The sequence below is a fragment of the Equus asinus genome, chromosome 11 (genome assembly GCF_041296235.1).
Source record: "Equus asinus isolate D_3611 breed Donkey chromosome 11, EquAss-T2T_v2, whole genome shotgun sequence".
NCBI lineage: Eukaryota > Metazoa > Chordata > Mammalia > Perissodactyla > Equidae > Equus > Equus asinus.
The window spans coordinates 78,911,616-78,936,770 of NC_091800.1; the positions used below are offsets into that span (position 1 = coordinate 78,911,616).

Genomic DNA, 25,155 nt, shown 5'->3' on the forward strand with positions numbered 1-25,155 from the left:
ATCCCCTTTTGAGAGAGTGACTTTCCCATCACTGGGGTGTTTTGAAAATGAAGGCTAATGGCTGGCCAGAGATTCTGTTAATGGGATTCCCGAAGAGGCTGGCCTGAGGGTCAATTCTCCCAGAGAGTGCCAGACACTTCCAAAGGTCCCTGCCCATGAATCTCAGACTCAATACTGAGAACCAGCATGATTTCACTGGGATGGATAAAAACAAAGTCTTGAAATTTCTTCAAAATTTAAATAGCCAGTCCTCTGAATTTTGACCAGAATAGAAAGTGTTGCTAGTGATATAATTATTTTCAAAATCATGTTCGACGTGGCTGAGTGTGAATTTAGGCTCTTCATTCTAGAGATAAAGAAAAGAAATGCCAGTGTCAACAGAGGATTTTCTTTCAAACGTCAGGTTTGTTCTTGAAGCAAACTGTGGAATCTCCTTTCCCAGAGAGAAATCCTTCTGAACGGCATGGGTCAAGGTCAGCTGAGCTGTGAAGTGGATAATGGGGTGTAGGGAAATGTTAAGATTCCGTATTACCTTTGGAAATCATATGACCCTTCTTTAGCTTTTAAAAATATTCTTTTCTTTAAAATTAAACATGAATAACCTGGATGGTGACATGTATTTCTTTTAAAAATATGAATTCTTACATTTATTCTTTTCTAATTTGAAATATCTGAAAGCGCTGGGTGTATTTCACCTTTCAGTACAAACCGACATGCCATCCGGCAAACTCCCGTTCTATATTTGAAGTGAAATGTGCTAAATTATCTTGAGAGGGGAAGGAAACACCTTTGTGTTAAGCACTTACAGTTCATGTCGATTTCAGTGGGAGATGCAGCTGCTTAGAAACCAATTTTTTTTTTCTTTTCATAATACAATGAATGTTAAAAAGTGAGCCCACTCATTACTCAAATTACCAAGGTCTTACTCACCCAAGTGGAGTTGACTGACTGGAGTTCTGGGAGTTATGTAACAGCCGTGCTGACTTCCGTTCCATCCTTCTTATTGCTATTATTTTAATAGTCAGACTTTGCCTTTGTCCTTTCTTCTGCTTTTTCCTAAGGAAAAGACAAAAAAAAAAAGTGAGCAATAAGAAATGAGATCTATGAATAGGGGAGTCAGCAGCTCACGGAGTGCTGGCTTAGGTCACAGAGAATGGAGGGAAAGTCCGTGGCCAATAGGCTACTACGATTATTAATGCAATTCTGTGGTCTACGGCTGTGAAGGGGAAAAAGGAGTGGTGGTGGTGGTGGTGGTTGTGAGGAGGGTTGAGAGAGGTCGAAGGAAGGGTGGGGCTGGTGTGGGAGGAGAACCTGAGACCCATAGAAGGAGGAGACTGGAGAGCCAACGCCTGAGCTCTAAATGAAAGCATTCTATTTTTAAATTCAATGACTCTATTAAAAGATACAGAAGACCCGGGGGACCAAACTGGAGATAGAGCTTTATTTGAGGATGCAGCTTTCCTCGGCATCTTTTCCTATCACTCAGAATGTTCTAGTGATTCCCAGTACCTGGGTGGAGAGGTAACACCCAAAACATGGAGAAGGAAGAGAGGTGGACAGAGATGAGGAGAATGCTCAGTGCGGGGAGAGAGCATGTTACAGCCTCTGGCAGGGCCTTGGGTGGAATCGGTCCACTGTCCCTGGCGCTGGCCGGCTGGGCCCCTCGGCAGGCCCAGCTCTGCTTGCTGACCTCTGTTGACACGCCCTGGGTGCTTTTCTGGACAGAGTCGTGGACCTTGTTGCTGCTCAGTGGGATCGAATCTAAATTAACAAAGAGCTGGGATGCAGAAGTCAATTTCTGTTTCCGGCCTGCGCAGAGACAAAATGGAGTCAGGAGTGTGAAGGGTGGCTTCCGGGGGAAAGTCACCAAAATGCAGCGGATTCTCCAGGAAGCCTTGACGTCCCCCTACTGCATTTTCATATATAGTTTGATGCCAGAATTTTTGTTTCTTTGGTCAGAAATTGCTTCATGTAGAAATGTATTTTTTCTCTTTTTTGGTCTGGTTGAACTAATAGGATTTATCTTTCAAATAACCAGACTATTTCTACTGTTATGTACTGCCCTCTGCTGGCTGCTTCGGTTGCGTTTTACCACCTACTGAACTGAACTGTTAAGAATGAAGTTGGATTAATTTAAACAAATAAATAAATTTGACTTTTATCCCCCCTCCACCTTCTTCTGGGCAAGCCAAAAAAAAAAAAAAAAAAAAAAAACCTAGGTAGTTACCACATTTAAAATAATAAACAGATTAAAGGATGTTATTTCTTAACCTTTCTATATCCTCCCGAAAACGTAGTGGAAATTTTATTTTAAGGTAAAACCACAGTTTGGCTCTCTGGTATTATCTTTCTACTTTAATGTACTATGCCTACTCTTATGAGACTAGAAATTCTTGGGTTAATTTCCATTTATTAAAGATTAAATCATTTAACTTTCCAAAGTACTGCCTTCTATCAGCAATCCTTGATATGTAAAGAAACCATCTTAGTCCCCAAACAAGGAATATAAAATGAATAATGCAGCCAAACATCTTTGGAGCCCAAACAAGACTTTGCAAGGTACACTTGAGTTATAGCCTCTAAATATGAGGTTATGTGGAATCACTCACTAGCAACAGTCATCAGAGCATTCATGCTTTGTAATTACTTAAAACAAATGTTCATAAACTATGGAGTAGATTCACGCTTAATTGTCAAAAGAACTGTGATGGATTGAAAGTTAATAGCAAAGCCTGGATTAGAATTAATTCTCTCAAAATCCTCAGCCTATTGCTTTGGCTACCGAACAACGCTCTGCCTTTAACAGTAATTAGGAGAAAGAATTTGGTGTGTCAAATGCTTTATTGCAAAACCGAGGTTCAGTGGTGAATTCTAATTAAAATCATTTTGTTATTAAAAAAGCCAAACTTTAAAACATCTTTAAAAAGGGAAGCTACTATGGCAGGGAGATGGATCGATCAGTGTTGGTGTCACCGAAGTCTGCTTTAGAGTTCCTTATGTTCGGTTGTTTCTAATCATTTGGGGTTTGGAGGGGCCTCATGTGGCTTTTGCTGGCTTCTTTAAATTAAAGAGCTGAGTTGCACACATCCCGCTTTGGTTCTGGTTGAGTAAACTTCTTCAGCGTCTTGGGGTGTCACCTCACTTCCTGGACGAACAGTTGGCTGCTGAGAGCAGGTTTATTTAAAGCAAGAAACTCCTCTAAATAAGTCTTTGGTCACGCTGTCGAGGGGGTTGTTAATGCGCCGTGAGCAGCGACTCTACACGCATGGGGACGTGTATAAAAGACTCTGGGTTTCTGACGATGTAGGTCCTAACGAAGCCCTTTTTGTACATCTAAGACTTTATGTTCATTTTATTATACACAGTCTTAATTCGAGTCTGAAAAGGGGAGCTTGAGGGCAGACATAAAATTAACTTCTCTTTGAATGTCCTAACCTTTTGGTTTTAATTTATTCACTTGTCAATCCCATGAATGCCTCATGAACTCCAGCCATTGATTTCCGTGGCCAATGCTATTTTTCCTGTTTATTATAATATATTGTCCCATTGTTGCCGCCGTTTGCACTCGGTTAAATTTCCCACACAGCGGACAGGAAATGGCTCATGGCATCAGACTTCCTGGGATTGATTTTCACAGAGGCGGGCGGGCCGCCCTGGCCAGGCCCTTTGTGTGGAGCCCACTGCGCCCGAGCCGCCCGCGTGGACGCTTCCTTCCAGGCCGGCCCAGCCCCTCCCGCAGTCCCCGGGCCCCTGGGAAAAGCTCCCCTTATCAGTGCCCGATATTATGTCATTTCTTTTTACACACGCTGTTTATTGTCTTTAGAGCCCGCTCTGTGGGAATGTCCTTTTCAAGGGCGACAATGGGGAACCACAGAACAAACCTGGTGAAATCACTCAGCCCCGGAGCGTCAGCCTTCCAAGTTGCTTCATAATTAGAAAACAAAACGCTCAGCTACAATACCAACGGTGTTTTTACCTTCTCTGGCTACTGAATTATTTATTCAAAAAAGCTTTATCACCAGTGCGTTATCCGGCCACCCTAGAGGTAGGTTATAAAAAATACTGAGAACCCATTTGGGATAGACCAGAGGACCTAAAGGGCTCTCTCTTTTCTTTTTCTTTTAGGTCAACATTTCTGTTTCTATGTTGAGTTTCACTAAACACTCTTCAGCATATATCCCAATGAGCTGGGATTTAAGAGACACCTGCCCTGTCTATACTCAGCTCTCAGATTGGGATACTTTTAAACTCAACAAGTTATCTTTTACCACTCAAGAGATTGTTTTGTATTTTAGAAAAGCAGGTCACGACAATTGTTGATTTGTTTACATGTGTACCATCGAACTCAAAAAAGTTTTTTCTTTTTGTAAATTTGCCTTTTTAGGAGTAGTTTATTGCAAAGTGTAACGTACAATGTGGTAGATAACTTGTTAAAAATCAGGTGCTGTGCTTTGAAAACGATTATTAATTTACACTCTGAAATCATGTTCCCCTAAGGAGCTCATTATCAATTAGAAAACCTCCCGCAGTAAAGAGTTGGCAGATGAAGCCAGTTCCACAGCCACAGCCACAATTCCAGGGAGGCGACTCTATGTAAGAGACACTTCGGGGTTTTTTTCTTCTTCCCTGACTGTGGAAGATTTCAGAGGTCATAGCGAGGAAGATATGGATTTTATGGGGACTTTACCAAGAAAGAACTCAGTCAGAGTTGTCAAACAGATGAATCTTTGGGGAGAAAACTCAATTTCTGTTTCTGAGTTGTAATTATACAGCATGAATCATTTCCCCCTATAAAAATCGATGGACAATTTATAGCTCTAATGAGTGAATTAATGATTTTGATCAGTTGGAAACTAAATCTTGTTCATTTGCGTCAACAAAAGGTAGTACTCATAGGGTTTAACTGAGTTCCATTAAATTGTATCCCAAGTTTAGACTTAGCTGAGTTGGCCAAATCACAAATGGATTCTCAGGCAGGATAAGTTACAGACATACACGTTTCTGTTTTACTGATTTGAAAACTGAAAGTCACGGGCATCGTGTATGCAATTAAACTCTACTTACGTCTCTGGAACAAGCCAGCGAGATGGGAGGCAAACTCTTCTTTTTACCATCCTAAACGTTTGTTCAATTATACTGTTCTCCCTTTTCTTTTTTGCAGGGGAAGGGATCCTTTTATAGTGAATATAAGGAATCAGAATGAGATAACCAGATAATTTAATTTGACGTGAATAGATATTGTGAGAAGCCCCAGGTAGGTTCTGCTTGAGGGTGACATCTTGGTAAATGGAATACATGCTGGGAGACTGTCTTCACCCTAGTGAAGCAATTGATGCTGTCGTTTACAGATTTGATGAGATGAATGGTAGAGGCAAGTGAGCCATGTAGAAGGCAAGCTACTATTTTAACTATGGATTTCAGTATTCACTCTCTAATGGGTATTCCTGGTGTCGTATTTCTCAATTGCTTTCTTCTTAAACCACAGTTTAATCTTTTATAAGTCTTGGCCAATATCAACAGGTTATGAGTATTGGATTCAAAGATTTTTGTTCACAAATTTCCATACATAGTGATTGAAAGACCCCAAATATAAGGGTGCAAAAATATTGCGTCAACTACCCTTAGGAAAGCACTCATTGTCTTCCTGAGGGGTGTATAAGATAGTGGTCTCAGGTGCCTCTCCTGGCCTTCTGACTTTAGAGTCAGACACCCGTCCAGGGAAGAGTGGGCAATTTAAATTTGTGAGGAAGGGAGGCACTGGCGAGCTGGGGCAAGGGGTACCAGCGGAGTTAACCGAATGTTCATTTGGGAAGGTAATCTAGGAATACTCTACAATTTCTGGCTTGACTGATTGGCTTCTTGATAGTACTAATATCTCAGATTGAGAAAATGTTAAGAGTCACCAATTTGATTGGAATTTGAATAGCTCGCAAGCTCCCTTGAGGATGTGTTGAGTTTGGGGTCACAAGCCTGTGGCACATCCAGTTATCTATTACGTTCGGAAGGCGATGGCTCTGAGCCCAGGAGGAGAGAAAGGGACTCATCTGTAGACATCATCAAAACTTTGAGAATACCAAGATCATGGAGGGAGATAAGAGAAAAGAGACAAGTGGACCAAGGAAAAAAACCTCAGGGCGTGCCAATTTTAAGAGTATGGAGAGGAGGACCTCAAAACCAGATGGAAAGAAATGTAGAAGAAGGATCATAAGAGAATAATGTCATAAAAACTGTGTCAGTGAATCTTTGTACAATCTTTGCTTAGGCAGAAATTTGTCATGGAACAATGTGTCTTTAATTGGAAACTTCAGCAGGAGTTGATAAACTCTGGCTAGTAGAGCATGGGATTATGAGGCTTGATTCATTATATTCTCTAGATAATTTATATCAATTGTACAGTAAAAAAGAGCTAAAAACATAGGAATGTTCTTCACTCTGTATCTATCAGTCTGGCTTTGAGAATTTTTTGCATGCTTATTTCTTCATACTATTTTTGTCAAAGTATAGAGAGACTCCCCTTCTCAGTGCCCCCAAGGACACAAAAAAAATTGCGACACCATCACATATTGCGAATCATCTCAAAAATGAAAGAGGGAGGCAGGTTACCTCACCAAGGGAGAGCGGTTACGAGGGTATGTCCTCGGAGACTGACTGTGGATGAATTTCTTTTCTCAGGTAGCATTTTCTTGCTGAATATGAAATAGTTCAAGGAAAGGGACATCAACGGCAAACAGCAGAGAAAACTGTAAGTGTTTAAGTATTTCCAGGAAATAAATGGAATTGATTAAAAAACAAGCAAACAAAAACTCTTCTGATTGAGGTCTCTCTTTGGAGCTTCAGAATCCATCCATCACTGCCTTAATTAAAAAAAAAAAAAAACTAATTCACCATTTGTACTTTGGAAAGGAGAAGGGACTTCCCCTTGATATTAGGCTAAGGAAAGTTCTAAAATACTGAGTGATTATTGAGATCTAGGCTGAAAAGTGTCTAGGAACTCTGATGATAAAGACATCTTTGTTACCCTTTGCCAGAGTCATGTCTGTGGAGTCCTGGAGGCAGAGAGCAGATGGTAGTTGGTAGAAAAATGCATGGGAGGTGAGGAAGGGAATGAAGGGAAGGAATATGTCACTTTTATCACTTTCAAGCAGCTTGGCTGGGAAGAGAAAGAACGCTAAAAGGGTGGGAGCTAGAAAGTGATATAGAGTCGGAGTGATTTTTGTTTATTTATTTTATTTTTGGGAATAAATGCTTAGAAATTGACAAGAGAGAGACAGAGTGAGAGAGAGAGAGAGACAATAGGAGAGTGTAAAAATATGTGAGCAGGGGAATGGGAGCAAAGATGACCTTTTCTCTTTTCAGTCCTCACTAAATGATCTTAATAAGCACAGTCACCAACCCTCCGTGACTGTCCTATCTCTGGCCCAGATCGCTCATCAGAGTTCCAAATGGCACAACTACCAGGGTGTCCCCTTCTGAAGTTTTGGCTCCTTGGTCCTCACTAACTTTGCAAAGGAAGATAACTGGGCTTGATGAATTTCAGGGGATTTTCTTGGACCTGTGTTCCCTTGACTTTTTCATTGCCAATTGTCCTCTAATTTCTCACCCTCCTTTGATCCAATATACATATGTTGCCAGAACAATTTTTCTACAACATATTGAATTCTCTTGGTTTAAAATTCTTCAGTGGTTCTCCATCAACTACGTTTGGATAAACTCCAAACACCTTAGCTTGGAAGATGAGACAAGACTTAGCCTACGAGTCCCTTTCTGAATCTAGTAGTCCTCTTTCTCCATATATGTCTAATTTCTGCTCATGCCAACTTGTAGCTCATTGAACACATTGTGTGGGCCCCAGGGAGTGCCACCGTGAGTCACCTTTCTCGTTCACCACTTCCAAGTTTTACAAACTTGTAATCTCATTTCTCCAAGTTTTCTTGTCTATAAAGTAGGGCAAATAGTACTTACCTTGTTGGGTTGTTGAGAGGATTAAACAAGGCAATATTTAAAGCCCTTAGAATAGGGTCTTGTTCAGAATAAGTGTTCAAGTTTTAGCTCTTATCATTAGTACATTTCTTCACTCTTTTCTTTTTCATAGCTGTTTTCTACCTGCCTAGAACATCCTCCCACATTCCTTCCAAGGTAAAATTTCTGTCTTTTCAAGGTTTAGTCTAAATGCCAGCTCTTCTGCGAAGCTTTCCCAAGTGTCTCCAAGCAGTTAGCCTGGTCCGCGCTTGTTTTCTATGTTCTACGTTTTTACCTTGTTTTTCTGTGAGCATTTACAGAGCTCCATGACAGCCCTTTGAACAATAGCGTTATCCATTTACATATCTGTCTCCTCCAGTGTATTACAGAACCTTCACAAGGGCAAAACTCAGGTTGTATTCATCATTGTACTTCCAGCCATTAAAAAATGTTATCTTCTCATTAAACTTAATCAAATACCAGTAGTATCCTTCTGTGGTTAATGTAGCTGTGTTCCAGATAGTGTTCTATAGACAAATCACCATATTTTCTTGGGCCTCTATAACAATGCTGAAAGCAGAATTTTCGACACTTTGGTGGAACCAAAAGAAAGTAAAGAGTGTAGTGAATCCTAAAGACCAATAGCATAGTTGTTAAGAGAAAAAAAATTGGAATCAGAGAGGTCCTAATTTGAGTCTTCACTTAACTTCTGTAAAGTAAAAGTTTCTCATCTGAAAACGGCACTGTGTCTGGTAAGTGTAGGACACGTAGGTGTTAAGGTTGTAATTAGGAGTTTCTGGCTCTGTGACTAACCAAGAGAGCTTGAGGTAGTCAGCCCCTAGTAGTCACTTATTTTTCAGTTATTTCACTAGCCTGTCACCTTTTAAATGACTTGATCCTACTCTGCCATTTTCATTCATCTTCACTATCCGTGTTTAGAAGAGATCTCGTGAGCGTGGGTGACAATGCACAGCCAGCATGCGGAGCCCTGGGGAGTGTGTTAGACACAACTGGGATGTGTGCAGCTTTAAGGGCATTGCTCACACTAGACTCTGTGAGGTGACACATACTAAGCATACTAGTGCTTCAAACTAATACACAGAAATCTGATTGTGCTCACTTGGGAGTAACAGGATGCTAGAAGTAGACCCAATTAAAACTTTAAGTAAATTAAAACTTTAAATAAATTTAAGTAAAACTTGCAATACTTGATAACTTGTTTGATGTTAGGGTGTGATGCCAAACAGTCATCTCAGGCTGTGAGAAGATCCCCTTGCGAGAGGGACGTGAGCTTCTCCCAATTCTGCTACATTTCCCTGCAGTTTTATCAGGACCCGGAATCTTTCTGTCTCCTTTCCCACCAGGAGACATGGCCACCCTCTCCTGTGGTCATCAGGCCCAACTGTCACCGTCCCCAGGGTAGATTTCCAGCATCTTTCCTTCTGTGTCCAACTCTGGTCCCATGAAAATTGTGCAACATTTTAAACCAGTGGGTCTCTACAGGTTTTCTTAGGTTCTTGTCACTAGTGGTGCTGTTAGTGATCTTTATTACGATTATTACCATCATTATTACTTTATCCTAGAAATGTGTTTTGAAAAAAGACAGATAGCTCTAGTGGGAAACCCAAAACTTGAGCTTGCTAACCTAACTGTTTTTGTGACTAACTGGTTTATCTGTCACACTGTTACCAGCAATGTATTAGTAATATTTCCTCTCTTAACTAGAATATTTCCTCTCTCAAATATAATTCTTTTAATTACAAGTAGTAGGTTAAAACTTGAATTCTGTCACAAACAATAAACCATCTTTAAAAATGTGTCAGTCTTGCATGACTCTAGGACTCGGTTCTACCTAAAGGTCCAGGAAAACAATCTCAGTATCACTGAGTTATTCCAGCACAAGAATGAGAACACTCTCATTGCATTGACGTCATCAGACAGTGGCTGCCCCACACAGTGTGTCACCTGACCCCATGTGATACCTGTGGAAAACCCTGCTCATAATAATCTTCATCTGTGTCGGTAAATCTGTGAAGAGAAAACAAGCTTTATTTCCTTTCTCTTTCTCTTCCTTTTACCTTAATTAAATGCAATTGGTCTGTGTTCAAAATCCTTCCTCTGCTTTGTCTTCTGGTTGTTGTATGTGAAGGCAAGACAAATTTCCTTTTTTTTTTTTTTTTGAGGAAGATTAGCCCTGAGCTAACATCTGCCACCAATCCTCCTCTTTTTGTTGAGGAAGACTGGCCCTGAGCTAACATCCATGCCCATCTTTCTCTACTTTATATGTGGGACGCATGCCACAGCATGGCTTGCCAAGTGGTCTACAGGCCCACGCCCGGGATCCAAACCTGCGAACTCCGGGCAGCCGAAGCGGAATGTGGGAACTTAACCGCTGCACCACTGGGCCAGCCCCAAGACAAATTTCCTTTTTGAGAAGCTATGTAAATCTACTATTACTCTCCAGTTACCATCAACTAGTTCCTTCATTCACAACATATGTCCCATAAATTTGAGTTAGAAATGGGACTAATCATATATGTAATTGCTTATTTATTTCTGTTAAGAAATTAAAATATAGGAGTTTCTATAAATGTATATTTCACCTAGTAAGATTATATATTCATCCATCTCTCCCTCCCTCTCTCTCTATTTGTAATTCTTCTTTGCCCAGGTCATAGTCAAGGTAATAAGAAAAAAATAATAAAAAGGTAAGTCTGACCGCCTCAGGCTTTGAAACCTACCCAGAGAACACTTTGGCCCTTTTACTTTCTCAGGATTTCCTCTCATATTTTTCTCACGAATGGTTTTGCTGTGAAGATAATACTTTACTCTGCCACCTACGGTCTCAATGTAACTTGCTGTAGCTCTCAGATACTTCAGACCCAGAAAGGAATCTCGCCATTGCATCCTTACCTCCCCTCCCCCATCTTTCCTTCTCTCTCTTCCTCCTGTATCATTGGCAACAGGGGAAATGTTTTCTCAAACATTTTTTATATTAAAGCGTATATTATCTGATTACCACATGGTTAACATGGCTTTTCCAATGTCTGTTGCAATCCCCTTTTTCTTACAATTCCCAGATTTCCTGAAGAATTTAGGAAAAGATCCCATAGGATCAAATAAAAAGATTTAGAATACAACCAGCATATGTTCTTGGAACACACAGAGTCCACATCCAAGGAGAAGGTCTAGCCATCTCAAATATCTTCTAGGTCATTGTGTGTGGGGGCAGTCCGCAGTGCACAAGTCCGCCCTTCTCTTGTCTCCTGTAGCTTTATCACAGCTTTGTCTGACTCTGAATTCACAAATCTAGGATTCCAAACTTCCATAGTTCTCGGATATGTCACCTTCAAAGTGTCTTCCCTTTTCTCATAGGAAGCCAATTAGATCAACATGCACATCAGTCTCCAGCAACTTTTTCATCGGTAATTCACACCAGGAGCCCTTGACACCCCAACCCCTTTGCCTCCAACTTACTATGTCTGTATATCATGAGGTAACTCATATGGTTACCTCTTTCCAGATTCTGTTCAGGGTGAAATTGTATTTCTTTGAAATAATAGATTTGGGGGCCAGCCCTGTGGCCTAGTGGTTAAGTTCATGTGCTCTGCTTCCGAGGCCCAGGGTTTGCTGGTGCGGATCCCAGGTGCAGACCTACACACCACTCATCAAGCCATGCAGTAGCAGCATCTCACATAGAAGAACTAGAATGACTTACGACTAGCATGTACAACTGTGTACTGGAGATTGGGGAGAAAAAAAGAGGAAGATTGGCAACAGTTGTTAGCTCAGGGCCAATCTTCCTGACCAAAAAGCATACTTAAAAAAAAAAAAGAAAGAAATAGTAGATTGAAGCAGTTTCCCTTTAAGCTTATTTAAAATTATTTTTGGGTTGTTTGAGAATATGATGAAGAATTTTTGCAGAAAATATACATGAATAGTGGATTTTACCTTCCACTTTAGGGGTTTCAGAGATCCTGAAGTCATCCATGGGTCTGGGTACCTTCTGCTTTAGAGATGTTACTTATGTAAATGCTTTGTCTCCTGTTAATGGCAAAAGGAAAAATCTTTCTTGTGTCTCTTTTCTGGATTTATTCAGAATTCTTCCACAATGAACTTTACTTTTGTGTCCAAGGAAACTAGTTAAGTTCTTATGTTCTGTTCCATCTGTGATAAGGAGAAGAATGTTTATCTGAAATGAGCAAATGGTAAATAGTTTCTTTCTTTGTTCTTTTTATGGGAACACTGATAGGGTAAAATAATGGAAATAACTGTAGTCAGGAAAAAAACCAAAAGATCGCATAATGACATAATTTTAATAAGGTAGGTAGAAAGTTCTAAATCATGTACAATAAGTGGAATGCTGTGTCTTATAAAGGAGCAGTTCAATGACATTATGAAAAGTGAAATGACACATTAGGGGGTAACAGATCGAGAAGATGTGTGGCATGCAGTGAAGTGTTTTCTTTCGTAGCGCTTCAATGGTGATGGCTACACCAAATTTCTGACGTATGTTCATGTAACTACTTGTTCAAAACTGGCCATTGTATGAGGAAAGGAATGGTGAAGGGACATCACCGTTAGAAAACTGAGAGGAAGAAACTGTAAGATGCATGCGCTGTGTGGCTACAACTATAATTACAACTACAAAAACATCAAGGAAGAAAAATGGAATAGAAAAGGTCAATGAGGTAGTAGTGACTAATTTCTGGCAAAATAAGTTCAGTAAATTTTACATTTATGATGGGGCTAATTTGTCTCATGAGACAGTGCTTTGTTCGGTTTTAATTCAAAAGGATACTACCCGGCTGTAGTCTGGAAGCTTCATTTCCCCCCAAAAGGGTTAGGCTTCTGACTCAGAAAAAAAAAATCTCTTATGCACAGTTCCTAAAAGCGTCTCCTATTTGCCATGAGGCTGAAGAGTGAGAGTTGGAGTATCATGCTGACCCTGTTTCGTGCTGCACACCCAGGAAGGGTTGGGGAGGGAAGTTTCATCAAGATGCTATTCTTCAATCCATCACAAGGTCATTTATTTTCCATCACACACAGTGAGACACAGCCCTGCACTTAACTATTTAACCAGCCGAGGCTAGAGCAATTAGGCTCATCTTTTTTTGATGTCCTAGAAGAGATGGCTGGATGAATCTCAGCTGCCCTGTGGTGACGGAAATGTAGTTCCAGCTGACTGCAGATGTTTTTACAGTTGTCCCTCCTTAGTTTGAAACTGTCCAAACAAATAACAATTGGCCTTGGAGCTTTTTTCTTTTTTTAATTTATCCTTAGACTGGAAATCATATTAGTTGGTTCTGTTTAATGCACTCTACTGATTAATCCATTTTCCTAACTCAATTTAAGTACTTTAAAACAACATTGCAGATGCAATACCTATTTCTAAAGATTTTTTCTTTTTTTTAAAATTACTTTCCAAGTCTTTAAATTTGCTTTTAAATCTCTTCACTATCTGATTAGTTTCCTTGAAGAATATTCTCCTCTTTACAATCATTTTCTTTTCTTCCTGGAAATGATTGAGAGAGTGAAGAGTCCTTGAGATATTGTGAGGATATTCACAACACAAAATGAGAAAATGGGGGCCGAGCTATGAATTTAGAAAAGAATTTGTGATACGTGGATATATGCCAAAAAGAGGCCATCAGAGGAAGTCAGGTAATTGCAGCAAGTTACATTTTCCCTTTTGCTATTGCTTTAAGAGAACTTTCCTTCTCATGAAGGGAAATTGCTACCAATTGCTACTTATCACCTGAGTAGTGATTTCTTTCTTAAGGTCAAATAATGAACCAACTATTCACTCAGAAACATGAGTAAGGTTGGGGGGTGGGGCGGGCAGAGAGAGAGAGAGAAAGAGGGAAGAGAATATATTGCATTGATCTGATGATTAGCAGCAAAGATGTATTGAAGTTTCCAAAAATTATTTCTTCTTCATTTTATGTCACTTTTTGCTGGTAGGACTAGGGACTACTTTTGATGCAATGGAGAGAAGCTCTTCTTCCTGCAGTTGAACAATTCAGAGATAAATGAAGATAAAGATGATGTAACTCTTAATGCTAGACCATCCATGAGAGAAGCTACAGAATAAATGCAAAGAGAACCATGACTAGCCTTGGCTGCATAAACCAAGTGATGGAGACATCCATGGGATTCTTCCGAACATGGCCCTTTACCTGTATGTTGCTCACCTTCACAACACTGGGGCAAATCTTTCAGCAGGCCTGCTGTCAAACATGGTCATTCATTTCTTTAATTTCCTAACCTGAGGATCATTTGATATTGGTTCCACAGTTATCATGGGATCAAATGTCATGAGGTTTGAGGATTTTATTTAATTTTTGTGAATTTAGAAAAAGTGTTCTGAATCTCAATTTACATATTTTTCCACTTAAAGGAGTCAAGCTAAAATATGAGAAGACATCAAAGATAGGAAAGCCAAAACAGTTTATAGTCCCTTAATTCTTTTTTTAATTAAAATTTCAGGATTTTGATGGCAATTTCTTGGCACTTTTCCCCAATAGATAGATATATTCATTCACATTCACATTCTTAGGACTACTTTCCAGAAAAATGAAAGACGAGAGACTAAGAACAATTCAGCTATCACCTCACCTTTAACATATTAAGAGGTCTCTATTTTTTTAATCTTTCAGAAACTTTTCCTCACAGTCAAGGAATCCTGAAAATGATTATATTGAATAAGAAAGATCATTTTTCCCTAAAGCGTCAAGTAGACATTGGCAGAACGCCCTTTCTCATCAGTTAGGAAGGATGTTATTCAAGTAGTTGAGTCCATCTCATTCTTCATCTGTCTACGAGTATCTTTATTCTCACAGGCTCTCTTTTCTTAGGCCATTGTGAAAACCTCTTTATACAGTTTTAATTTCACTTTCCTCTTTCCTGCTAATTGGCTATCACCTCGCCTTGAATCAAGGAAAGGTGAAGTCTGCTCCTGAATTTAAAGAAAGCAAGTTAAGGACACTGGACTATTGATTTTCGAAGGTTGAATATTGTTGTAATCACGTGATAAGCACATTGTGACTGAGGCTACAGGAAGTGCCCTCACTTGACTTATCTTAAATAACTTCCTGTTTCCAGGAGACTTTCATGCTACTTTAAGACATCCCATCCTAATAAAGTGTCAATCTGGGTATAGAAAACTTTCCACATAAATGAGTACTTGCCCAGTTTTTGAAAACTTTCCAAAATTTTTTCCTTGGCTCTGTGAAAATGTGGGCATTTGGTTCATCTCTCAGCCATCTGCCTGGTTGCACGAAGTCCTCAGAGTATAGAACTAACCAAACGAAGGCCTCCTCTGTAGGAACTTGCGTCCTTAGGGGTCAGTCAGCCTGAGGTGAAGACAGGAGGATGGTTTAAGGTGAATTTTCACTGGGAGAACCCTCATTGCCTTGAAGGGCGAGGGAGGAAAGCCTTAGATACCACAGACTTCTGACAGGAGGTATTACTTGAAGTGGAAAGTAAGTGAGAGGGGATGAAGTAGAAAATTGAGCATAAAAATAAAGGAATGTGTGATCAAATTTTTATATTCTGAGAATCTTTAAATATAGCTTCTAAAGTGTTTTAAAGCCACATAGGCCATGCCAGGATGTGACAGGGCACTGGAGCAAGGCCTGGCTGGATGTCAGAGCTGAATCATTCCCATGGCAATTTCCATGACCTGTTAAGATAGCAAAAATATTTTATTTTGCATAGACATAACATAAGAAGTATGTGAGTTCTGGGAAGCCACAGGAGAAGCACTTCTCTATATGCTGATTTCTACGGCATCTGCAGAGAATCAGGTAGGGGAAAGTCCATTTTTGTCTCAATCTTCAAGCTAACTTAGGCCCTAAAATAATATTAGGCTTTGTTGGCGCCTAACCTATTTTAGTAAATCAGCCATGCTTCCTGTGTGTCCCCAGCACGTCTGGGCCTGGCCCACACTCAGCAACAGCATACAACTTCTACGTATGGACACATTTCGCCACCTTCTCTATCCTTTGTTTTTATCTTTTCTTCTTGTGATGGCTAATTTTATGTGTCAACTTGGCTGGCCACTGTGCCCAGCTGTATGGTCAAATGTTATTCTGGATGTTTCTGTGAGGGTGTTTTTGGATAAGATTAACATTTAACTCAGTGGACTTTGAGTAAAACAGATTACCCTCCATAATGTGGGGTGGGTCTCATTCAATCAGTTGAAGCCCTGAATGGAATAAAAGACTGACCTCCCCCAGGCCAGAGGGAAATTCCCTAGCCTGGTGGCCTTTGGACTTGGACTGCAATATCAGGTCTTCCCTGGGTCTCTAGCCTGCTGGCCCACTCTGCAGATTTTGGACATGCCAGCCTCCATAAATGTGTGAGTCAACTCCTTAAAATAAATGTCTATGTGTATAGAACTATAGATAACCCAAGCACAGAACTATACATATCCTATTAATTCTCTTACTCTGGAAAAAACTGACTAATATACTCCTCTTTCCCCTTCCTTCTTTTCCCCAACTCATGTTGCACGGATAAAGTCCTTTTCACTGACCACAGGTCATAGTGAAATGAGAATCTGTCAAGCCAAATAGTATGTGGCTCCATAAGGAAGAATTAAAACCTAGAATCAAACACAAAAATGGGATGTGTCCCTGGCTGACGCTGAAATCAATTAAATCTTGTCAAGACATTTATAAGACACTTACATGCCAATTATTATCAATTCATTTCCAAAAGATATTTAAATAGAATAGAATATGTGCTTTGTTTTAGTTTGTCTTGCTTTAATACAAGGTAGTTCCCTGAAAAGTACGTCGCTGAGGGGATAATAGAATCTTTTAAAAATCCAGGTCAACTTTCAGAGCTGTATGGCCCAGGGAAAGGGTGGCAGAGCCTCGCCGGGCTTCTGGGATGTTGAAGATGGTGTCGCCACCCGACGGCTCCCTTGTCTTACAGCATCCTATCCAGAGTGACCCTGGTAACACTTCCTACTTCCTTAATTAAAAATTCCTAGGGGCTGGCCGGGTGGCGCTGGGTTAAGTGCACACGTTCCATTTTGGCGGCCCGGGGTTTGCCAGTTCGGATCCCGGGTGTGGACATGGCACCGCTTGGCAAAAAGCCATGCTGTGGTAGGTGTCCCACATGTAAAGTAGAGGAGGATGGGCATGGATGTTGGCTTGGGGCTGGTCTTCCTCAGCAAAAAGAGAAGGATTGGCGGTGGTTAGCTCAGGGCTGAGCTTCCTCAAAAAAAAAAAAAAAAATCCTCATGGACTCCCTTTTGGACTCCGTTTTGTCAGGTGGATTAACTCCAGGGTGCTTAGCAGAGCCTACAGAGCTTTTCCCCATCTGAATAAGAGGCCGGCTTCTGGCTACCTCTTCCTCCCCAGTCCCACCTTCTTTCAGCCACCGGGTCACCGAACTCCTCCAAGAGGTCGTGTTAGTCCACACCTCTGTGTGTTCATTACTCTTCTACCTGCCTGGGTGCCCCTTCCCCCTGGAGTCTCTCACCTCCCTGAACAGTCTCAGTGTGGATGTGTCATCTGACTGTAGACTTTCTCTGAAGGCTGTATTAGATTTTTCTCTAATTCCATATTCCTTCTTTTTATCAAAATGTTTTTGACAAGGGTGCATTTATTGAGGTACGTGTCCATCTCTCCACCACTAGCTTCTGAACCCTTTCAAGACAGCAGCCGTTCCTTACATGTGGTTGCACACAGCAATGCCTGACAGTAAGAGCTCTATTGCAGGGAAAAAGGAGCCCAGGCGAAGCTCTGACAGGCCTAGCTTGATAGTAGTGTTGACAAGGAGTCCCTTTACTATCTTCAAATATCTCCCGCTCACATGAGGATAACAGAAGTCTTTTTAGCAGAAATACCAAAAAAATCTCCCAAACTGATAAATAACATGTTCCTTATTGTGTAAAAAATTTGAAAAGTTTTACACTCATTACCTATTCAGAAAGAATTAAAAGCAGCCTTAGAAGAGAGATTAAGAAATTAGAACTAGGGGATGGCCTGGTGGTGCAGTGGTTAAGTTTGCATGTTCCGCTTTGGTGGCCCAGGGTTCTCTGGTTTGGATCCCGGGTGCAGACCTACTCCCTGCTCATCAAGCCATGCTGTGGCAGGCGTCCTACATAAAATAGAGGAAGATGGACACGGATGACAGTTCAGGGCCAGTCCTCCTCAGCAAAAAAAGAGGAGGATTGGCAGCAGATGTTAGTTCAGGGCTAATCTTCCTCAAAAAAAAAAAAACAATTAGATCTAGAAGTATCACTAAGAATGGAGAGATGTGGAGGTCTGATCTTATATCCTATTTCAAGAAGAAGGAGAGCGGGAGGGAGCAGGAGAGTGGGAGGCCCCATGAAGGCACCAACCCGTCATGACCAACAGCAAGAAGGGGAAGAGAATTTCTTGGAGGCAGAAAGGCTGGAGTCTTACAGACGAGGTTTGGAATAACAAGCTCCAAGGCCACTTCAGGGTCTGAATTCCAGGGCACTTCTCCTTCAGTGTCCAGATATGTTCTCAGCTTCTCCTATTTGGAGGTTCAATTAGTATTAACTTTAAAGTGTTACACTGAACAAAGAGTCAGGTTGTGTTTTGAAATTTTTTTCATGGTTGCTAATACGAAGGGTACTTGTAGAATAAAACTTAAGATTGGTTCTGATGGAACGCTGTCTGCTGGATTGGAACCACAGTAGACAGGCCCTGCATCCTGGGGTGCGAGCAGCCTTTGGTTTGGGGTCCTCGCCCTCTAATCTGGGAGGGGACGCTCTGTGAGCTCTGGAGTCTAGCAGCTGGGAAGTGCGAACCTACCCAGGCTTCTCACCCAGACTTACCCGGGAAACTGGCTGTAGACCGATGTGCTCAGCGCTCTCTTTCTTGGAATATGAAGCGGCTGGCACAGCAGTTCTCACCTCCGGAACTTAGAGGAATGCTATTTTCTTACAAATGGAGCTGGACTCTACAGTCTTTGGAAAGTTATTGTTGGTCCCAGGGAGGGGTGCGTGTCTGTGTGTGTGCGCTCACGCGGTGTGCATGCACCTCTGTCCGGGAGCTAGTCAGGGAGACCAGGAGTCTGAACAACAGCAGGAAGGGGTGAGGAGGCGCCTCCTTACCTCCGGCCACAGAGGAGATGGACAGAGAGCTGAAGGCCCACGTGGCCTTGTTCTGCACCGTGTAGCTCACACTTGGGACATCTCTCTTGAGCACCAGAACTGGATGAACAGTCACTCACATGTTCACTTGGGTGTGTAATCTTGAACGTAAACTCCTAATTATCTTCAAACTTACTCCCTTTATATTCTTCCTTCTCTTTGTATTCAGCAAAACCTGAATCTACCCTCAAAATAAGGCTGAAGCATCGCTAACTTCAAGAGCTAATTTACTATCATCTCTTCCATGCATTATTTCAAAGACTTTCTAATAGGTCTCCCTGCTTCTCTCTTGGCCCCAGCAGTGTGTTCGTAACACAGCAGCCTAAGCTGTAACGCTCCGGTCACATCCTCCAGCATCTTCCCGTTTCATTCTGAGTAAAAGGCAAAGTCTTAACTATGGTCTTAACGATCCTGTAGGTCTACACCCACCCTTTAACAATGTCTTGATCAAGATTCTCCCTCTCATTCACTCTATTTGCAGATACTTCGGCCTCGTTGCTGCTCCTTCAACCCTCTAGGAAGCCGTACCTCAGGGCCTTTGCACATGCTGTGCTTTCTGCCTGGAAAACTCATCTCCTAATAAGCTACATGTAAACTCCCTTACATCTCAGAGGTCTTTGCTCAATTATATATTCTAAGTCAGTCCTTCCCTGACAAACTCCATTTAAAACTGTAAACTTTCCCGAATACCTATTCTCTTTTCCTGCTTTAGTTTAGTGATTTACTTGATATTTTACTCATGTATTTTTAATATACTATATTCCAAAATATATAAACTCCTAAGGGCACAAATTTTATCTTCTAAAATTTATTGCTATATCCTGGTGTCTATATTTTTGCCTGGCACTAATACTTATTGAAACAATAATTCTTAGCCAAAATAATATTTCCATATTTCTCTCTTTAAGAGTCATCCATTAAGGTAAGGGAAGCTTGAAGCTAGAGTGATAGAGAAATAAAGAACTTCCCTACGCTTTAGCATGTGTGATATGAAAGAGATTTATAAGGACATTTTGGACGTTCCTGACAAAGAACAGAATGTCACGAGGCAACTGACGTTCTGCAGGTTGAAATGTTCCGACCTAGACCAGGCCCGAGAGTTTCTCTTGGGGAATATGGAAGCTTGTGGGGCCAAACCTGGCTGGGCTGTGTAGACAGATGGTTTGATGCCCCGTGTCCGCAGACTCAGGGGTAGGCCTACTTTGTTGATGGTGTCACTGCAGCAAACACGGTTCCATCTACGGTCAGAACCTGTCTCGCGCTGGTTGTTTAGTGCCTGTGTTGCTTTCAGGATAACTGCATATTAGGCAAATTACGTGTATGTCTCAGTTACAAACAGAGAAAGAGAGAAAGAAAAGAAAAGGGAAGTAAAAACACCATGGCCAGTTCACAGAATCAGAGCTCAAAATGGGCTTCTTGGGCTCCCCAGCTGGGCTTCTAGAATATTACAAAGAGTTGGGGCCACTTCGTCCGTTCGCTCTTTTTCCTGGATTGGCCTACTAGCTTCGGTCACCGCCAGGGGTCAGTACACAGATCGCTAATCTATTCATTGCTAGACGTTATAGAAGCGGCGTTTTGTCCTAAATCTGCCCTGTGGTAACGGGTGCAAGGTCACACGTTACTTCACACTGACACCGGCCTCCTCGGGAGGATGTCTGCTCTTCACAGTGACTGTTGTAATTCCAGCGCTGTCCTCTACATTCCCAGGACTTGTCTCGACTCTTCAGATAAGTTCCTAAGGTTTAGAAACACTTAGGGAAGTTTGGGCTCACTCTTAAAGGGCAATGAACCCCAGAAAAGAGATCAACCAAGACCCCAAGCAAGGGAAACAAACCACAGAAATGTCACTTCATACTGTGTATACGGCATCTTGAAGTAAGGGGTATAGTTTGATTCACTTTTAATAAAAATGTGGCAAGGACCCTTGTGCTCTTACGAAATAGCCAAGATTAAAAAGAAATTATATATTCAGTAACATGGGATAGGAAGGGAACTGGACAAAGAAGAAATCAAAGGTTAGAAAGGTGTAGAAATCAAGTGAAAGAACCTCAAGGGCAATCCCCCCACCCCCCACTATTGCCGACCTCCTCTGTGTTTGTGAACTGGCTTCCCCAGCTTCACATGGGAAGTGGCATGTCTATGACCCACTAGCAACCTAAATTCCTGGTCATCATGGTGACATTGGAAAATGATGCTCTGCTTTCAAATAAGTCACAAGAAATCCAGCACGTCCAAAACAGGACCCATCATCTTCTCCATGTACCAGGGCTATATTTCCCATGTCTTAAGGTCACCACCTTCGAAATATAAAATCTCAGGGTGATGCTTTCCACTTCACTCTGCGTTAATTTAGTTGTCAAATCTTGTTGCATTTGCTGTTAAAATAGAGTTTTTTTCATCTTCAACTTTGCATTCCCTCTGCTAGGACTTTGTAACTTAGCGAGGGCTGTTGAGAATGATCTCTTTGCTTCCAGTCTTAATTTCTTTCTATCCTGGATTCTGCTATCAGTTATCTTCCTAGGCCAAAAGTTTTCCATTTTTCACGTGCTGTGACTTTCACATAAGCAACACACTAGCATGGACATAGCCAGCCGCGCCTTCCTCTCCATAATTGTATGCAGAGATGAAGCAAATATTGCTGTGTTTATTTGGTGTGATAGTCATTAAAATATTTTAAAAGCATGCAAGGAATGAAATCAGCCACTTGAAGATATTTAAAAATGTCATTTGGCTAGAAAAATAAATTGGCAATTTTGATTTTAAACTTTTTTATTTTTATGTGAAATATTTTAAATACACTGAAACGCAATGAAAATAATATAACAGATATCCTTGTTTTGACCACCCAGATTTAACAGATGTTAACATTTTTCTACACTGGCTTCAGAGTTCTCTCCTTTGTTTTAAAGAAAAACTAAGTTAGAGATACAACTAAAACTGGGCTCCTATCCATAGCCCATCCCTTCCTCCCCAGAGACTGAAGCCTTGTGTATCATTACTGTGAATATGGTTGTACTCCTATGTGTGTTTATATTAGTAAGCAATTTATATTATTGTTCCGTTTAAGTTTTTACTTAAATTGTATCACACTATATTTCCCCTTTTGCCCTCTACTTTTTGTCATCAACATACGTTGATAGTTCATTTAATCAATCCTCTCATGGGATTCCAGTATCTGAGTAAATCCATTTATTTAGATATTTCTCTACTGAGGGATAGAAATTTTATTCCAGTTCTCTCATTATTTCATTTTTACAGATACTGCTGCAACAAAAGCCCTTGTGAATATCCTTGTGCACGTATGGCAGACTTTCTAGTCCAGAGTAGAGAAAGTTTGCTGTGTCAAGGTGGAACCCCTAAATTTAGGGACGACACATCTTCAGCTTTCCTGGGTCTTACTGAATTGCTCTCCAGACAGCTGTGTCACGCCCCCCAAGAGCATTTCATCAGAGTTCCTTCATTGTCACACATGGACTGATTAATAGTTTTTCCAGTCTGATGAATAGAAATGGAATTTCATCATTGGTTTAATTTGCATTTCCCTAATTCCTAATGATGCTGCAGGAATGTATTTATATGTTTATTGGCTATTCTCATTTTCTTTTCTGTGAGTGGCAGAACGTCCAAGATTTTTGCCCACTCTTTTGTTGGGTTGGTTATCCTTTTTTTTTTTCACTAACTTATGACATATTCTATATTTTAATCTCTTATAGGTATAGGGGTTATATAAGTTACAAATATTTTCTTCCAGAAAGATCTAATAGTATTATTCCTTCTTAGTTGACATTTAATGCCTTTTACTACCTGTCCCTTATCTACCTTTCTAGTTTCATTTTTTTACTGCACTTCTCTATTTTCTTCTCCTTTCCCCTCAGCTCACCACTGATGCAGACACTAGGGGGAAATACACAGGTGAAAAGAGTGGCGGCGAATTGTCTGAAATTTAGTTCAAAACGAGGCTCACCAAAACCATCTAGTCACCAGGGAAGGGGTGGAGCCGAGGAGGTGACCAAACTGAGGGGAGGTTTTGGATGAGGGGATGAGAGATGATGCTGTTCACCAACGTGGGCATGACTGGCACCTTCATCCATGTAAGGCAAGGTTGAAAGTCCACCAGTTATTAAGTGGGACTGGGGTACAATTGGTAGCTCACCGTGAAACGGTTCTAGAGGAAGAGTTGAGTCCTGGTACAAATGTCTCAAATAGATCTCAGGGAGGAGTCTACGGCTGGGGCAGGACCTGACTTTATTTTTGAATTTATTGATATGCTTATCTCTTCTCTTTGTAAAATTAGTGAATTATTCATTGGTAAACTTTGATAAAATAAGAGATCATATTCATTTTTCTCTTGTATCTGGAGCCAAGAAGACTGAAACGTTCTGTATACAATAGGAGTTCATTAAATACATTGAGTGTGAATACTTCCATTTGGGTCAGAGGTCGTTTCACACATCGAACGCTTTTCACCACAAGACAGAAATTTTCCTAGAGAGAGAAGCTTCAAATGAAAAAGAAAAAAGTTAAATTTGAAAACCGACTAATTATAGGATCCACAGGCCAAAGTGAGATTATTTTTGACAGGAAATTGTACGTTTTTTGACTAAGTTCAAAGAAAAGAGACTATAACAACTTCAGAGATGTTTCTAGGTTAGTTGTATGGTGTCTCTATTGCACATGAAGTTATTCTTGAAATTCTCTTCTCACATGTGAACAGCGATAAGTTGGAATAGAATATAGTCCAATACTAGAAATTTATTATAGTGGGAAAACAATGCTGCCTAAAAATTATAAGGATAACTTTTTAAAATTAAAATAAATCTTTGTCTGGGAGGAGTAACTCCAGATCCCTGTGATGCGTTTCATTTTGGAGGCTCTTTTCAAATGGACAGTTTCTTGATGTAAAATACTCATGATTGAATTTCATTTCTTTGCTGACAGTTGAGGGGAAATCGAACGGGTGAAATACCATAGATTCGGTTGGATCTTAAATAAAGCAATGTGATCAATATAATTCCACTTGTTGGAATGTTCTATTTCTGTTGTTATATTATCATATATCACATGGTTCAATATCAGACATAGAATGATTTGATCCTTGTGTTTAACTCTTCTTCCTGAATTTGAATCCAGGGACCACTAAATACAAAAGCCCACTTCCTACAGCTTCTACGTCTTCTTTATTGGATTTATGACAACGATTCTGCAGGTGGGCAGAACGGGCAGCCAAGTGGGAGATAGTAAAGACATGGAGGTATGCCTTACTGGGAGGGTAGGCTTGTGTATTAGTTTTCTGGGGTTGCCATAGTAAACTACCACACACTGGTGGATTAAAACAATAAGAGTTTATTTTCCTACAGTTCTGGAGGCTAGAAGTCTAAATCAAGGTGTTGACAGGGTTAGTTCCTTCTGAGGGATCTGAATAGAATCCTTCCTTGTCTCTTCCCAGCTTCTGGTGGTGGCCACCAATCCTTGGACTTCCTTGGCCTGCAGCCACATCACTCTAATCTCTGCTGTGTCCTCACATGGTGTTCTCCCTGTATCTCTGTGTCTTCACATGGATGCTTCTCTCTGTGTCTCTCTCCTCTTCTTATAAAGGCACCAGTCATATTGGAGTAGGGACCCACGCTACTGCAGTAGGACCTTATCTGAACCTACCTAATTAATCTGTGATGACCCTATTTCCAAATCAGGTCACATTCTGAGGTACTGGGGGATAGGACTTCAACATGGCTTTTTAGGGGGATGTAGTTTGCCTCATAACAGCTTCTGATGTAGAATTCCTTTCTAGAAACAATTCTGTCAATTTTTAGAACAACCCTTTCATAAATAATTTTTTGATTTGGGAAATTACTGGAAAAGAAGGGGGATCGACTTGCAGGTTACAGGGAACAAAACCAGAGAACCTCAGAGCTGAAAGATTCCTCAGAAAACCTTCAGTTTGGTGATTTCCTTTTCTTTTATTTAAAATGATAAAAATAACACATGTTCATGGTAAAAAAAAAATGTATTCAATTGTATTGAAGAATGGAATTCCTTCCTCATACACTATTCCTTGT

General features: G+C 40.7%; 1 long non-coding RNA gene across 7 annotated transcripts in view; it reads left to right on the plus strand.

The window, feature by feature from the left end:
* Positions 1-3,705: 3,705 nt before the first annotated feature.
* Positions 3,706-25,155, plus strand: part of LOC106831557 (uncharacterized) — a 78,379-nt gene continuing 56,929 nt past the window's right edge. For 2 of the 7 annotated variants that reach the window (XR_011506652.1, XR_011506653.1), the window contains exons 1-3: positions 3,706-4,045; positions 5,162-5,254; positions 6,673-6,742. This is a non-coding gene — a long non-coding RNA (uncharacterized lncRNA). The remainder of the gene's footprint in view (positions 4,046-5,161; positions 5,255-6,672; positions 6,743-25,155) is intronic. The other 5 variants (XR_011506654.1, XR_011506657.1, XR_011506655.1 and 2 more) reach the window with 5 other exon arrangements.